This window comes from Dama dama, chromosome 2 (assembly GCF_033118175.1).
Source record: "Dama dama isolate Ldn47 chromosome 2, ASM3311817v1, whole genome shotgun sequence".
Lineage (NCBI taxonomy): Eukaryota > Metazoa > Chordata > Mammalia > Artiodactyla > Cervidae > Dama > Dama dama.
The window spans coordinates 36,466,938-36,482,405 of NC_083682.1; positions in this window are offsets into that span (position 1 = coordinate 36,466,938).

Sequence of the window (15,468 nt, forward strand, 5' to 3'; positions counted from 1 at the left end):
ATGCATGTCCTTACTGACTGCTAATGGGAGGGCATCCTTAGTTCCTGGAGGCTTCTCTCTGATCCTGCCTGGAACATATGTATCTTAGAGTAAGTGCTACACTATGTTTAGTAGCTCAGCTGTATCCAACTCTTTGCAGCCACATGCACTATAGCCTCCCAGGCTCCTCTGTCCAAGGGGATTCTCTAGGTGAGAATACTGAAGTAGGAGGTCATGTCCTCCTCCACGGAATCGTCCCAACCCAGGGATCGAACTCAGATCTCCTCATTGCAAGTGGATTTTTTTACCATCTGAGCCACCAGGGAAGCCCAAGAATACTGGAGTGGGTAGCCTATTCTTTCTCCAGGAGATCTTCCCAACCCAGAAATCGAAGCAGGGTCTCCTGCTTTGCAGGCAGGTTCTTTACCAGCTGAGCTACCAGGGAAGCCCTAGAATACGTGTCAAATTCTTCTTATACTCGGAATCTCTCTGAGTTCTTCTTCTGTCACCTACCTATCTTCTACTTCTTCTGCTGATGTCTCTCTCACTTCAGCTAGAGAGTTTTCTCTGATTTCAAAGGCTTATGTGATTAGATTGGACCTGTTTCAATAATGCCAGATGATCTTCCTTTTTAAGACTTGTGACTACAATGCAAAACCTATTTTGTTGTGTAGGTAACATATTCACAGGTGGACACTTTTATTTTGATTGGGAGAATTATACATCCTGTCAGTGTATGCATCATCTGTAGCAACTTCATAATCATGTTAAAATAGTTGTGTTTTGGGTTTGGGTTGTTTTTTGTTTTTGTTTTTTCTACACTGTGTGTCCTGTGGGATCTTAGTTCCTCAACCATGGATTAAACCCATGACCCCTGCAGAGGAAGCACAGAGTCCTAACCAATGGATTGCCAAGGAATTCCCAGCAACTTCGTAATTGTAATGTAACAGGATATTAAAGAATATATTCTTAGGACATATATTTGTTCTGAATTTTGTGTTTTGCAATTATAATTGATTCCTTCTTACCTAGAACTTTTGCATTATTTCCTTAATCAAATATCAAGGAATGATATCACTGTGTTGTACAAGGAAGCACGGTTTTTTTCAGATTATTGCTGTATTGACTTACAATAAGTTTATACCAATTAATAAAGTTCAGCCCTAAAAATTTACCATTTTATAACTACCTACCCAGTACTGAGGGATAAATACATTTAGAGGTATATTTCAAGTCAAAAACTGCTGGTAGTATTAAAATTTTGTCAGATGCATATTATGATTTCTGTGACCTCCTTTGTGAAGTACCTTCAGTACTATTTTCTTAATTATTTTTGGCATCTTGATGCTTTATATAAGCTACTTAAAATTATGGCAATTATCCACTCATCTGTCATCCAAAGAAAAATATTTTCCTATGTAAGCTATTACTCTATTTTAGGTTAACATTTTTCAATGCAGATAGTATAATCCTTTTAAATATTCAAATTTATCATCTTTTCCTTTGGTCTGATAATTTTTTATTCAAATCTGGATAAGTTATTAATTTTTTACAGATCCTATTTATTTATTTTTTTAGTTCTTTAATTCATCTCTTACTAGTGTACATGCAACATTTTGATCTACCTTTCAAGGACTGATTTGCATACTTGGTATTTTTCAACAGAGGGCAGCACTTTGCATTTGTTTTGCCTTGTGGGTGCATATTTCAACCACAGAACACCAAATGTTCTGAAATCTTGCTCCTGCACATACAGTGAACAGCATGTACAAGAGCATTTCTATGGAAACAAAGGATGTATTTTCTTATCACAGAACTTCTGGGAGATTCTTATATCTACTTTGAAATGCAATAAATGCTCTTTAAATCAATAATTTTGGTGAAAATAATAAAGAGTGCATGTTACAAAAAAAAAACTGAATCAGTTTTAGAAGAAGACAGCGATGACCGATTTTATCCAAACCTTTAGTACAATCGATTCTGACTGAATGACTAAGCCAATAAGGCTTGAATCTCCTGCAGATAATGTAACCAATTTTTGCAAGAATTGCAACTAAAGCTTTATTCTATATATGATTTAATTTTAAAATTTTACATTCTGTTTTTAATCTTCATAATAAATTCAGATCAGGTTCATAGCTCACAAGGTCTTTTATATTCTAGTCCAGACCTCAAAATTCAAACAAGTGTTGTCTATTTTAGTTTCCAGGCAAAGTGAATGTTTCCCACCCTTGTATCCTCACTCTGTTTTCTGTCTGTGTGTAACTTTCTTGTTATACCTCAGGCTCTACCAGGACCCATCTTTGCCTTATTACCACTACACACAAAACTTGAGCACATCAGAAAGCACGTAATAGGCATTCATTAAGTAAGGAATGAAGAGATAGTGAGATTTAAAATCTTATGCTTATTAGCTTGGTAATCCCTTTGCCCTCCTGATATTTTTAATATTGTCTAATATAATAAATATGTACATAATCCTGATTTTGTCTCATTTCAGTAAAAATTATATTAGTGAATAATGGGCCTTTTCCTTTGGGGGATTTTATGGAATTTAGAAGATTTTGTAGGGTATTTTGATATTGTTGATTACAATAGATTAATGGAACTGGGAACTATAATTACATTAGAGGCTGAGGGCTTAAGGTACATTCACTCTTGGTTTTTAAATGCATCACGATTTTAGGTCCATTAAGCCTGGGGGTGAAGTCGCTCAGTTGTGTCTGACTCTTTGCAACCCCATGGACTGTAGCCTACCAGGCTCCTCCGTCCATGGGATTTTCTAGGCAAGAACACTAGAGTGGGTTGCCCTTTCCTTCTCCAGGAGATCTTCCTGATCCAGGGATCAAACCTGGGTCTCCCACATTGTAGGCAGACACTTTACTGTCTGAGCCACCAGGAAAGTCCAAAAGTTGCTCAGTCGTGTCCAACTCTTTGTGACCCCATGGACCCCCTATACAGTCCATGGAATTCTCCAGGCCAGAATACTGGAGTGGGTAGTCATTCCCTTCTCCAGGGGATCTTCCCAACCCAGGGATTGAACCCAGGTCTCCTGCATTACAGGCAGATTCTTTACCAGCTGAACCACATTGGAAGGACTGATGCTGAAGCTGAAACTCCAATACTTTGGCCATCTCATGTGAAGAGTTGACTCATTGGCAAAGACCCTGATGCTGGGAGGGATTGGGGGGCAGGAGGAGAAGGGGACGACAGAGGATGAGATGGCTGGATGGCATCATTGACTTGATGGACATGAGTTTGAGCAGGTTCCGGGAGTTGGTGATGGACAGGGAAGCCTGGCAAGCTGCAGTCCATGGGGTCACAAAGAGTCAGACAGGAATGAGCAACTGAACTGAACTGATGATGTTCTTTATATTTTTATGAAAGTTAAGAAATTCAACTGAGTTTAAAATGTATGTCTTATGATTTTTAAATTCTCTTTTAAATATACTTATATTTTTTGATATTATTGACTTTTCTTATTTTTTTCTTAGACCTGTCCAATTTTTCTAGAAATAAGAAATATTAGATTTTCTTGATTTTATTTTTTCATTTTACATTAAATTACTTTATTTAATATTTCTGTAACTAATTTGTTTCATTTATCAAGATTTGTCATTTTACCAACTTCTTCATTTTCTTTTTCTCTTTATTTGTCCAGGGAAATTTACTACCCAACATTTTGCTTTTGAAAAAACCTTATAGCAGGGGGTGCATATTCAACAGAGAATGAGAGAAGGAAGGGATGGAAGAAGCTCTTGTATCATAATTTAGCATGACTTCTTTGAAAAAGAATAGATCTGTCTTTAAGATTTCTGACCAAGGAAAACTGAGCCATTCCCATGCATGGAAATCCACAGGATACACGCTGTAGCAAATGTACCTCTCCTCCACCATCTTAGACAGCACAGCCTGGAGGCACACAATTCCCACAGCTGGGGACACTGTTCTGCAAGCTGCTGCCCTTCCCAGAGTGCATTTGCCTCTTTCTTTCAAAGCCAGCCTGGATATCAGGAAATTGACTTTTCACCTCATCCTTCTATGCTACTGAACTGTCCATCTTTTCCAGGGCTGGTCCTGAGAGCCTGGATGGCTGTCTCTGAAGTTATTTTCCATATGGTGTCATCTGCCTTTTCAAGGATCCTGGGAATGTCTGCACTGTTTTTTTTTTTACTATAATTTAAAATCAGCATGGAGATTTAGGGGCAAATTGACTCCTACATAGCCTTCTTCGTTTTCTTTTTCCTTGGCCACACTGTGGCATGTGGGCTCTTAGTTCTTGACCAGGGACCCAACCCACGATCCCTGCATTGGAAGCACTGAGTCTTAACCTCTTCATAGTCAAGGAAGTTCCCACAACCTTTTTTGAGCTTCAGGGCATTTCTGGAATGATGGCTAACCTGCCTGTTAACCTAACCCAGGGCTTTCCAGGTGGCTCAATGGTAAAGAATCTGCCCGCGAGTTTAGGAGACAGGTTTGATTCCTGGATTGGGAAGATCCCCTGGAGGAGGAAATGGCAAGCTACTCCAGTATTCTTGCCTGGAGAATTCCATGGACAGAGGAGCCTTGCGGGCTACAGTCCATGGGGTGGGGTCTCAGAGTCTGACACGACTGACAGTGACTAACACACACACACTAGTTGGAAGGCATAGGTTTTAGTTATTTTTCAGTGATTTTCCTTAAGCTTTGAAGATATAAATTGGCCTCAACTTTTCTAACAAATTTAAGGAAGTCTGTTTCTATCACACTATCAAATATGTGAGGCATTTGCATGTTTAATTACATATTTAACACACCCTCTTCTGCTATCATTATTGTGATAGAAAATTTGTTTTCATCGAAGCCATTAAAAATCCCTATTACTTTGATGTATATCTAATGGCTGAGTTTTCTAGTATATCATCAACGTCTGCAGTTGCTGGTTTCCACCACAACTTACTTCTGCATTTATTTTTCTCATTAACGTATATTTACATTTTTTTTTTTTTTTAAGTTGTATACAGTTCAGAGGGTTGCAACGAGTCAGGACACGACTGAGCAACTGAGCAGACAAGCAGGGGTCGGTTGGGCCGGCGTAGGCAGGCTAGGGGCTCGCCGTGCCCAGAGGACAAAAGAACAAGATGAGCTCTGCTTGCAGGGCATCAGAACACAAGAACAGAAACCACCAGACCCTTCCGCCATGTTGCAGTTGCTGCAGAATTTCTGAACCCTCCGAGACAGCTATGTTTGTCCCTTTTTGTCTCATACGAAGAAAGGTATTTACACTGTTCTTCTCCTCCCAGGTATAAAGAAAGCATACGTACCTCACCCAATCAGCAAATGACTTGCAACATTTCTGTCCTGTTTCATTGTTTCCCGGCTATAAAATCAGGAAGATGTCCCATGTTCGTGGTCGGCTCTCGCTTAAACCAGTCCACTGTTCTAACAGCATCTCCCTCTCTAAAAGACTATTCTCTTTCCTTCTGTCTCTTGTCTGGAAATTTTTTTCCAGCCCCTGCCCAGACCACGACAGGGCTGACTGGGCGGTTAGGAGGGCAGCGAGCCACAATGCCGCGCCCGTGGCAGGAAAGAGAATCCAAGGTCAGGGTCACCCTGAGACCACACAGCACCTGCACCATCACGTGACCTTCGTGGATCTCGCGAGAATGTGCGAGCTCAGGCGTCCTGCCTGCGACACTTCAGTGAGGAACTTGGGGTGATGAAGTCCCTTAGGCTTGGTATATAGGAAAATGTATTTATTTTCTTTTCACTCCTATTTGGCAGCTTAGAGAATTCTAAGTTGGATTGTATCTTCAGCATTTTGCATATTATTCTGTGCTTCGTCGCCGTCTTAGAAATTCTCTCACCTGGTCGTTTTTTTAAATTCCCTCTCCTCGTCTGTTACTCCTTGTGTTGGGTAACAAACTCCACCATCTTGCGGGAAGCCACAGAGAATGAAAAACAAGGAGGTACTGGAAAACAGATGAAGGTAGGCAAGGGGCTGATGGCCCTGCAGTTCATCAATTTACAGTGTTGAGAGAGGGGAGCGGAGAGAGACAATTGCTTCACATTTGGGCATTTTTCAGGCTCGTGTGGCAGAAGGATGAGTCAAGTTTGTGAGCAGAAAATTCTGCCTGTAAAGGGTTAAAAGACCTAACTCTGATTCAGGAGGGATAACAGTGAACTCAGAAAAGGAGTGATTTTACAGATTAATGTACTTTATTTCTGTTACTGAACCAAGTTTGGGTCCCTTTGTCTGTGGGCAATAATGCCAATCTACCAACACTAGATTGTGGTGAAGGAAAGTGCAGTGTTTATCTGCTGGGTGCCAGAGAAGCAAGGGGTCTAGGTAGCTAGTGCTTAAAGACCTTTCCCCCAAGGCTTTGGAGGAAGGGTTTTTAAAGACAGGGTAAGAGGGGTGTTGTGGGCTGTGTGATTGACTCGGGCTTTCTTCTGGTGAGTGATGAAGTAATCTGGAGTCAACATCGTCCATCTTCTGTTTCCAAGCCATCTGGAGTCCATGTGCTTGTGAGCAGCACAGAAATACCTGCAAAATAGCTCAGAGGATATGGCTCAATATTATCTATAGCCCCTGAGGAGGAACTAAATGTCCTTGACCTTTTTAATGGCTAAACTATTATTACTTTGTCTTGTTTGACTGTTTTCCTTTCTTTCTGCATTTTCTCAGTTCTCTGATTAAATTTAGTCTTTGGAACTCCTGGAAGGTCTAGGAGGCTAAAGTTTCTCTACAGACAAGAGTCAGGAGGAGGACATGGTGGCAGGGGGTGAGGCTCTCCTGCAGGAAAGTCCCACTGGGTCCTGCTTGGTTACACTTATAGCATGTTCTGGTTGACTCCACATTAAGAAAATCCAGTGCTGAGAAAATTTAAATTCCTTCAATTTTCTGGAAACTTTACTTTTCATCTTTAGCCCTAGTTTAGCACCTCCCCCCCCCCCCCATGCAGAATACCCACTGCAGGGATGATCTGATCATTCTCTATGGGCTGTCTTTGACCCCCACCCATTGGATCCAGTTGGAAACAGACATTTTGACTTATTTCCTCAAAGAGTCTTGATGCCACTTATGCCAATGTGAAATAAATGTGAATAGATTGGGAGAAGACAGATGGTCATGTTCACCATAGTAAAAACTAGGATTTGATTAATAGGTAAATATATTCATATTTTTAAAAGCAAAAACATGTAAAACTCAAAAATAAATTTTTTATTTCTTATTTCTTCAGCTCTGGCTCTGATATATCCAGTATCTGCAGCCCTGGCACTTAGTAATTTACTCACTGTCTGGTCCTATCAATCTCTCAGTTGATTCTCTCCTTTCTACACATACCCTGTTCACTAATCTTTGCGTCTTAGTAAGAAAGAGACAGGTTCACTCGTATTCTTTTGCAATGGAAACTCCAGACCCTACCACCAAATAGTTAAAGCTCTCCCTTAGTTTACTAAGGGTGCGGCCAAAACTTTGCTGTTACAGACTTACAGATTGTGTTATTATTCAGTCCCTAAGTCTGTCTGACTCTTTGCAACTCCATGGACTGCAGCATACCAGGCTTCCCTGTTCTTCACCATCTCCCAGAGTTTGCTCAAACTCATGTCCACTGAGTCGATGATACCATCCAACCATCTCATCCTCTGTCATCCCCTTATCCTCCTGCTTTCAATCTTTCCCAGCATCAGGGTCTTTTCCAGTGGGTTGGCTCTTCACATCAGGTGGCCAAAGTATTAGATTTCAACTTTATCATCAGTCCTTTCAATGAATATTCAGGGTTAATTTCCTTTAGATTGACTGGTTTGTTCAGGTAGCCCTGAATAGTGTCCAACTGAGGCTTCTTCCTCCACATTCTCTACTTGCCAGAGCAGGGAGAAACACATAGAGTTACACGGAAGTAGTTATTACTTTGTCTACCAGAATTATACCAAATTTTATAATACAATTAATAAAAATGTAATTGAGTCCCTTTACATCTGTTTATCGATAAAACAAACAAACTTACACTAGCCTGAGAGACTACATTGACATGAAATCAATGTATTTTACACTCAAAGCTCTGATTAATGAATAACTATGAGAAAGAAAAATCATATCTGAAACACAACTCAAAGCATGGGATCAATTTACACAAAAACTGAATTACAATGAATTTATGGAGAGAAAACAGTGAGATATACTTTTATTACATTAATTAATGTAAAATCATTACACAGAATAAAAATGTACTTTTTTATACCACTGACCTTACAGAAATTTAACTTTTTGATGCATCTGTAATGAGAACACAGAAATAACCATTGACTTCTATGTTTGCTTTGGGCCAGATGGAGGAATTCAGATTCTATCCATTAATGACTGTGACTTTGTAAATATCTAAATCTTTTACAAATCTCATGTTTTTCTATAAAATGTGAACTAATATATAATTTCTAGGGCTACTAGGGATATGCAGGAAAACAGTATTTGTGAGGATGTTCTACAAATATAGAAAAAGTACTTAATCATTTCTATTTCTTAAATTCTATGTTGTCTTTAAAAAGAGTAGCTCATAAATGTAATTTACAAATATGAAGACAAAAAAGTTAAAATTAGAAATTGCATATTTAAAGAAAATAGTTACAAAGATCAGGATTTATTTTCCCCTAAGACTTTTTGTTTTTGTTTTCCCTCTCCCCAGTTTTTACTGTTTCCATTCAACTGCTTTCAGCTCTAAACTAACACCTTTCAAATGATGTAAAGCAATGTGATGTGGAAATTGCTAGAAAACAAAAGGAATCAAGCACAGAGGAACAATCTTTATTCCTTTGAGAAAAGCAATTGCATAACTACAGATGGAAATTACAAAAAGTCTTATTTACCAAGGCATTTCCCCTATTCTTTCAATACTGGAAGTGAAATCACTGTAAAGAGAACTCTCAGACCCTACATATTTCAAATGACCCAGTCACTCTCATTCTTTATCTTCTTGCCCAGACATAATGCATTTTCCACTGTTTCTAATTCCATTAATGAGGAAAAAGACATGCAAATAAATTCCTGTTATAAAAATAATAATGCTATTCAGCAAACATTTGGGTTGAAGACAAAAGATGATTAAAAACAAATGATTTTCAGAAGGTTCGAAGGACCTCATCTGTAAAGTGGGTCACCAATAACAATAACGGTTTCATTCTCTGATGAAAAGTAACTAAAATTAAATGCAGACATATATCATATGAAACTAATTCAAGTTATATCATGTAAATTGCTTCTCATTTTAAGTTCTATGATTTTATATAGTCCAGGGTTAGATGACTCCGAGCAATCATGAAGTTTAGTTCTTCCTGAGATAATCAGATACTGATCTCCATATTAATTGCTCAGAAAGGTTTTGGGAACAGCTCACATTATAATATCTGCACAGCTAGTAAGTGACAGAGATAGTAAGAGCTGTTGGGTAAGAACTCAAGATTCTACATCCAAATTGCCTTTGTGGGACTCTGGCCAAATCATTTACATTTCCACGCCTCAGCTTCCTCATCTGTATAATGGAGAATAAAAATAATAAAATACCATATAATAGTATTTTCATAAGGATTGGATAAGTTATGTGTATCAATAACATAGAATGATGTTTGGCACAAATAAGCACGTAACATTAGATGTGGTTGTTACTAGGCCTTGATGGGCGCATGCCTTAAGATCTACAGTTTATACTTTGCACCTGGCTATTCCAGATTAGCAGGTTATTCTATAGGCATACTGGCTATATGTCTCCCAGAACAGGTAAGAATGGTCACGGGTACATAAGACTACCCACCCTCACCCCTGAACAGTGCCCAGACTGCACTTCTGGGCCCTTGGGGAGGAAGTTTCCTTCACTCAACAGCTGGTTGCCATCCATATTCCTCTTTTCACACTATTAAGTTGTAACTTTCATAGACAAAGGGAAATTGTATCATCTATATCATTTTAAAATCAGTGCAATCTTTCCATTAACCACAGTCATCTCATATTTATTTATTTCAGTTAGGCAGAAACCCAACTGAAACTAACAACAAATGTAAAATGTAAAAGACACAACTGAGTCAGTGTTCAAATGATATCACCTAGACTCTTGAACTTTCTCTCAGCTCAGCTTTGCTCTGGGCTGGCTGCACTCTCAGATAGACTCAGGCAAAGGAGACCATGCCCAACTCCAGACCGATGTCTTCACAGCTGGTAATAGCAAAGATGTCTTTTCTCTCCTGCTCTCCAGGAGAGCCTGAGGCCTGAGCAGTTCTGCATGGGACAGATACTATCCCAGGAACAGTCTAAAGGAAGTGACTGGGGAAATGGATTCTCTGGTCAGCAAAAGTCACAGTGCCACCTGGATGGCAAACGATGGGTGCCTCAGCTCTATCTAAACTATGTGGAGACAAAGGCTGTGTTGCTGCAGTAAGGGAAAAAGATGTTAACTGGAAAAAGCAGCATATTCATCACATTCTACCTTTCTCTTGCTGACTCCTTTCGATCATAGTAGTCCGTCAAACACAGCTTCTCAGAAGTTTGAAGTAATATAATTTTAAACTTTTAAAAATTAAAATTAAATTAATTTAATTTAAATTAAATTTTAAAAATTTAAATTTATTTAAAATTTTAAATATAAAAAATATATTAAAAAAATTAATTTCTGTATGCATTTGGCCAAATTGAAAAGATAAAAGTGTTAAGTAAAAAGATTTGTGTATTCATTAATCTTAACTTTCTGAAAAGATTTAGGACAATGTTTCCTATCAATCATAGTATCTTATTTTTATTTGCCTCTCACATGACTTTAGTACTACAATTCCTTCACACTTATTTTCAAAGTTTTTAAGTTTCCTAATTTTTAAAAGATTTTATTGGCTCTACTAGTAATTTTTTTTTATGATTATTGGAGATTTACTTTATGCTTATTACAGTGATCAGTATTGGCTCTCTTATGTGTATAAATGATATATCTATATATCTAAATATATTCCTTAGTCCTCACAACATCCTAAATCGTTATTATACTTTTACATAGCTTTAAGTATAGTTTGCCCTTCTGTGTTTGTGTGTGCTCAGTCATGTCCAACTCTTTGCAAACCCATGGACTCCAGCCCCCCAGGCTCCTCTCTCCATGGGATTCTCCAGGCAAGAATACTGGAATGGGTTGCTATTTCCTTCTCCAGGGGATCCTCCCAACCCAGGGATCAACCTATGTCTTCTGTGTCTCCTTCACTGCAAGCACTGAAAGCAGATTCTTTACCACTGAGCCACTGGGTAGTTGTAGCTATTACTGTATATATTTTATGTGTAATTATTAGGAAATTATTAAGAATTGTGTTGTCTTAATTAAATAAATTTTATTTTGAAGTAGTTTTAAATTTACTGAAAAGTTGCAGAGATACTAGTACATTGTTTTTCATTTCTCTCACTTTCTCTCTCTTTACATATATATATATTTACAGATATACATATTTACATATATGTATACATATATATACATAATATATACATACATACAGTGTGTATGTATGTATGTATGTATGTACACTGAGTTCAGTTCAGTTCAGTCGCTCAGTCATGTCCGACTCTTTGCGACCCCATGAACCGCAGCAAGCCTCCCTGTCCATCACCAACTCCCGGAGTCCACCCAAACCCATGTCCATTGTGTTGGTGATGCCATACAACCGTCTCATCTTCTGGTGTCCCCTTCTCCTCCTGCCCTCAATCTTTCCCAGCATCAGGGTCTTTTCAAATGAGTTAGCTCTTCGCATCAGGTGACCAAAGTATTAGAGTTTCAGCTTCAACATCAGGCCCTCCAATGAACACCCAGGACTGATCTCTTTTCAGATGGACTGGTTGGATCTCCTTGCAGTCCAAGGGACTCTCAAGAGTCTTCTCCAACACTGCAGTTCAAAAGTATAAATTCTTCAAGGCTCAGCTTTCTTTATAGCCCAACTCTCACATCCATACATGACTACTGGAAAAACCATAGCCTTGACTAGACAGATCTTTGTTGGCAAAGTAATGTCTCTGCTTTTTAAAATGCTGTCTAGGTTGGTCATTACTTTCCTTCCAAGGAGCAGGTGTCTTTTAATTTCATGGCTGCAACCACCATTGAAAGTGATTTTGGGGGGAGGAGCCAAGATGGTGGAGGAGTAGGACGGGGAGACCACTTTCTCTCTTACAAATTCATCAAAAGAATAACTGAATGCAGAGCAAACTTCGCAAAACAACTTCTGATCGCTAGCTGAGGTCATCAGGCGCCCAGAAAAGCAGCCCATTGCCTTCGAAAGGAGGTAGGACAAAATATAAAAGATAAAAAGTGAGACAAAAGAGCTAAGGATGGAGATCCATCCCGGGAAGGGAGTCTTAGGCGGCATTGCTTGGGGTAGGGTCCGGGCCTGAGTGCCCTGAGGACAATCGGAGGGAGCTTCTGTGAGTTGCCAACTTGAACTGTGGGAGACCAAAAGAGAGAGAGTAAATTAACCGGCCCGAACACACTGCCAGCCGTTCGCAGAACAAAGAGACCGAGAAAGTCCAGAGAAGAGCTCGCAGGCTGCGGACCTGCCCAGCCCCGCCGGAGGCAGGAGGCAGGGGGGAGGGGAAGGTCGCAGCGAGACACAGGGCGCAGGCACCTGACCGGCGCGGGCGGGGACTGGGGCTGGGGACGAGGAGGGCAGAAGGCGCACGCACCCGACTGGCGCCAGAGGAAACTGAAACTGGGTCCGTGGAAGGGAGTGGGCGCGCCACACCTGGGGAGAGTGCGCCCACCGAGCCCCTGGCTGCCTGGACCGCTCTGACGGGGAAGGCACAGAGAGCAGGCGCAGCTTTTCGTTCCGTGCTTTTGTGGAACACCCGAGGGCTGAAACCTTGCGCAGCGTGGGGCGCGCTCCATATAGAACAGCCAGGAGCCTGAGCAGCGCAGACGGAGAAAGCAGCGTCAGCCCCTCCCGGCAGCGCCAGCCCCTCCCCGCGGCGCCAGCCCCTCCCCGCAGAGCGACGGAACTAGCTACCTGAATAAGAGTCCACCTCCGCCCGCCTGTGTCAGGGCGGAAATGAAGCTCTGAAGAGACCGGCAAACAGAAGCCAAATAAACAAAGGGAACCGCTTCAGAAGGGACTGGTGCAACAGATTAAAATCCCTCTAGAAAACACCGACTACACCGGAAGGGGCCTGTAGATATCGAGAAGTGTAAGCTGGAACGAGGAGCTATCTGAAACTGAGCCGAACCCACACTGACCGCAACAGCTCCAGAGAAACTCCTAGATATAATTTTACTTTTCCCCCCTTTTTTTTTATTTTTTCTTTTTTATTGTCCTTTAAAATCCCCTATTACTCCCCCAATACTCCTTAACTTTCATTTCCATAGATTTTTATGATTTTTTTAATTAGGAAAAAAAAATTCTTTTTTCTTTTTTCTTTTTCTTTTTTTTTCCTTTTTGTTTTCTTTTTTCTTTTTTTCTTTCCTTTTTCTCTTCTATTTTCTATTTTTTTCTTCTCTTTTTTCTTTTAAAGTCCTCTAGTACTCCTCTACTACTTCTTAATTTTCATTTTCAATACACTATAACCTTACAAAAAAAAAAAAAAGAAGAGAAGCCCTATTTTTAAACCGAAATTCAGTTCCCATTTTTATTCAGGAGTGTGTTGATTATTCTCTCCCAATCTTGACTCTCTGTTTTCTACCTCAGAACACCTCTATTTCCTCCTTTCCCCTTCTCTTCCCAATCCAATTCTGTGAATCTTTGTAGGTGACTGGGCTACGGAGAACACTCTGGGAACAGACAGCTGCGTAGATCTGTCTCTCTCCTCTTGAGTCCCCCTTTTGCTCCTCCTGTTCATCTCTATCTCCCTCCTCCCTCTCCTCTTCTTCATGTAACTCTGTGAACCTCTCTGGGTGTCCCTAACAGGGGAGAATCTTTTCGCCATTAACCTAGAAGTTTTCTTATCAGTGCTGTATAGTTGGAGAAGTCCTGAGACTACAGGAAGAATAAAACTGAAATCCAGAGGCAGGAGACTTAAGCCCAAAACCTGAGAACACCAAAAAACTCCTGACTACATGGAACTTTAAGTAATAAGTGACTGTCCAAAAGCCTCCATACCTACATTGAAACCAACCACCACCCAAGAGCCAATAAGTTTTAGAGCAAGACATACCACGCAAATTCTCCAGCAACGCAGGAACATAGCCCTGAACATCAACATACAGGCTGCCCAAGGTCACACCTAACACATAGACCCATCTCAAAACTTATTACTGGGCACTCCATTGCTCTCCAAAGAGAAGAAATCAAGTTCCACGCACCAGAACACTGACGCAAGCTTCCCTAACCAGGAAACCTTGACAAGCCAATCGTCTAACCCCACCCACTGGGTTAATCCTCCACAATAAAAAGGAACCACAGACCTCCAGAATACAGAAAGCCCACTCCAGACACAGCAATCTAAACAAGATGAAAAGGCAAAGAAATACCCAACAGGTAAAGGAACATGAAAAAAGCCCACCAAGTCAAACAAAAGAGGAGGAGATAGGGAATCTACCTGAAAAAGAATTTAGAATAATGATAATAAAAATGATCCAAAATCTTGAAAAGAAAATGGAGTTACAGATAAATAGCCTGGAAACAAAGATTGAAAAGATACAAGAAATGTTTAATAAAGACCTAGAAGAAATAAAAAAGAGTCAATTACAAATGAATAATGCAATGAATGAGATCAAAAACACTTTGGAGGGAACCAAGAGTAGAATAACGGAGGCAGAAGATAGGATAAGTGAGGTAGAAGATAAAATGGTGGAAATAAATGAAGCAGAGAGGAAAAAAGAAAAAAGGATCAAAAGAAATGAGGACAACCTCAGGGACCTCTGGGACAATGTGAAACACCCCAACATTCGAATCATAGGAGTTCCAGAAGAAGAAGACAAAAAGAAAGGCCATGAGAAAATACTCGAGGAGATAATAGCTGAAAACTTCCCTAAAATGGGGAAGGAAATAGCCACCCAAGTCCAAGAAACCCAGAGAGTCCCAAACAAGATAAACCCAAGGCGAAACACCCCAAGACACATATTAATCAAATTAACAAAGATCAAACACAAAGAACAAATATTAAAAGCAGCAAGGGAGAAACAACAAATAACACACAAAGGGATTCCCATAAGGATAACAGCTGATCTATCAATAGAAACCCTCCAGGCCAGAAGGGAATGGCAGGACGTACTGAAAGTAATGAAAGAGAATAACCTACAACCGAGATTACTGTACCCAGCAAGGATCTCATTCAGATATGAAGGAGAATTCAAAAGCTTTACAGATAAGCAAAAGCTGAGAGAATTCAGCACCACCAAACCAGCTCTTCAACAAATGCTAAAGGATCTTTTCTAGACAGGAAATGCAGAAAGGTTGTATAAATGTGAACCCAAAACAACAAAGTAAATGGCAACGGGACCACACCTATCAATAATTACCCTAAATGTAAATGGGTTGAATGCCCCAACCAAAAGACAAAGATTGGCT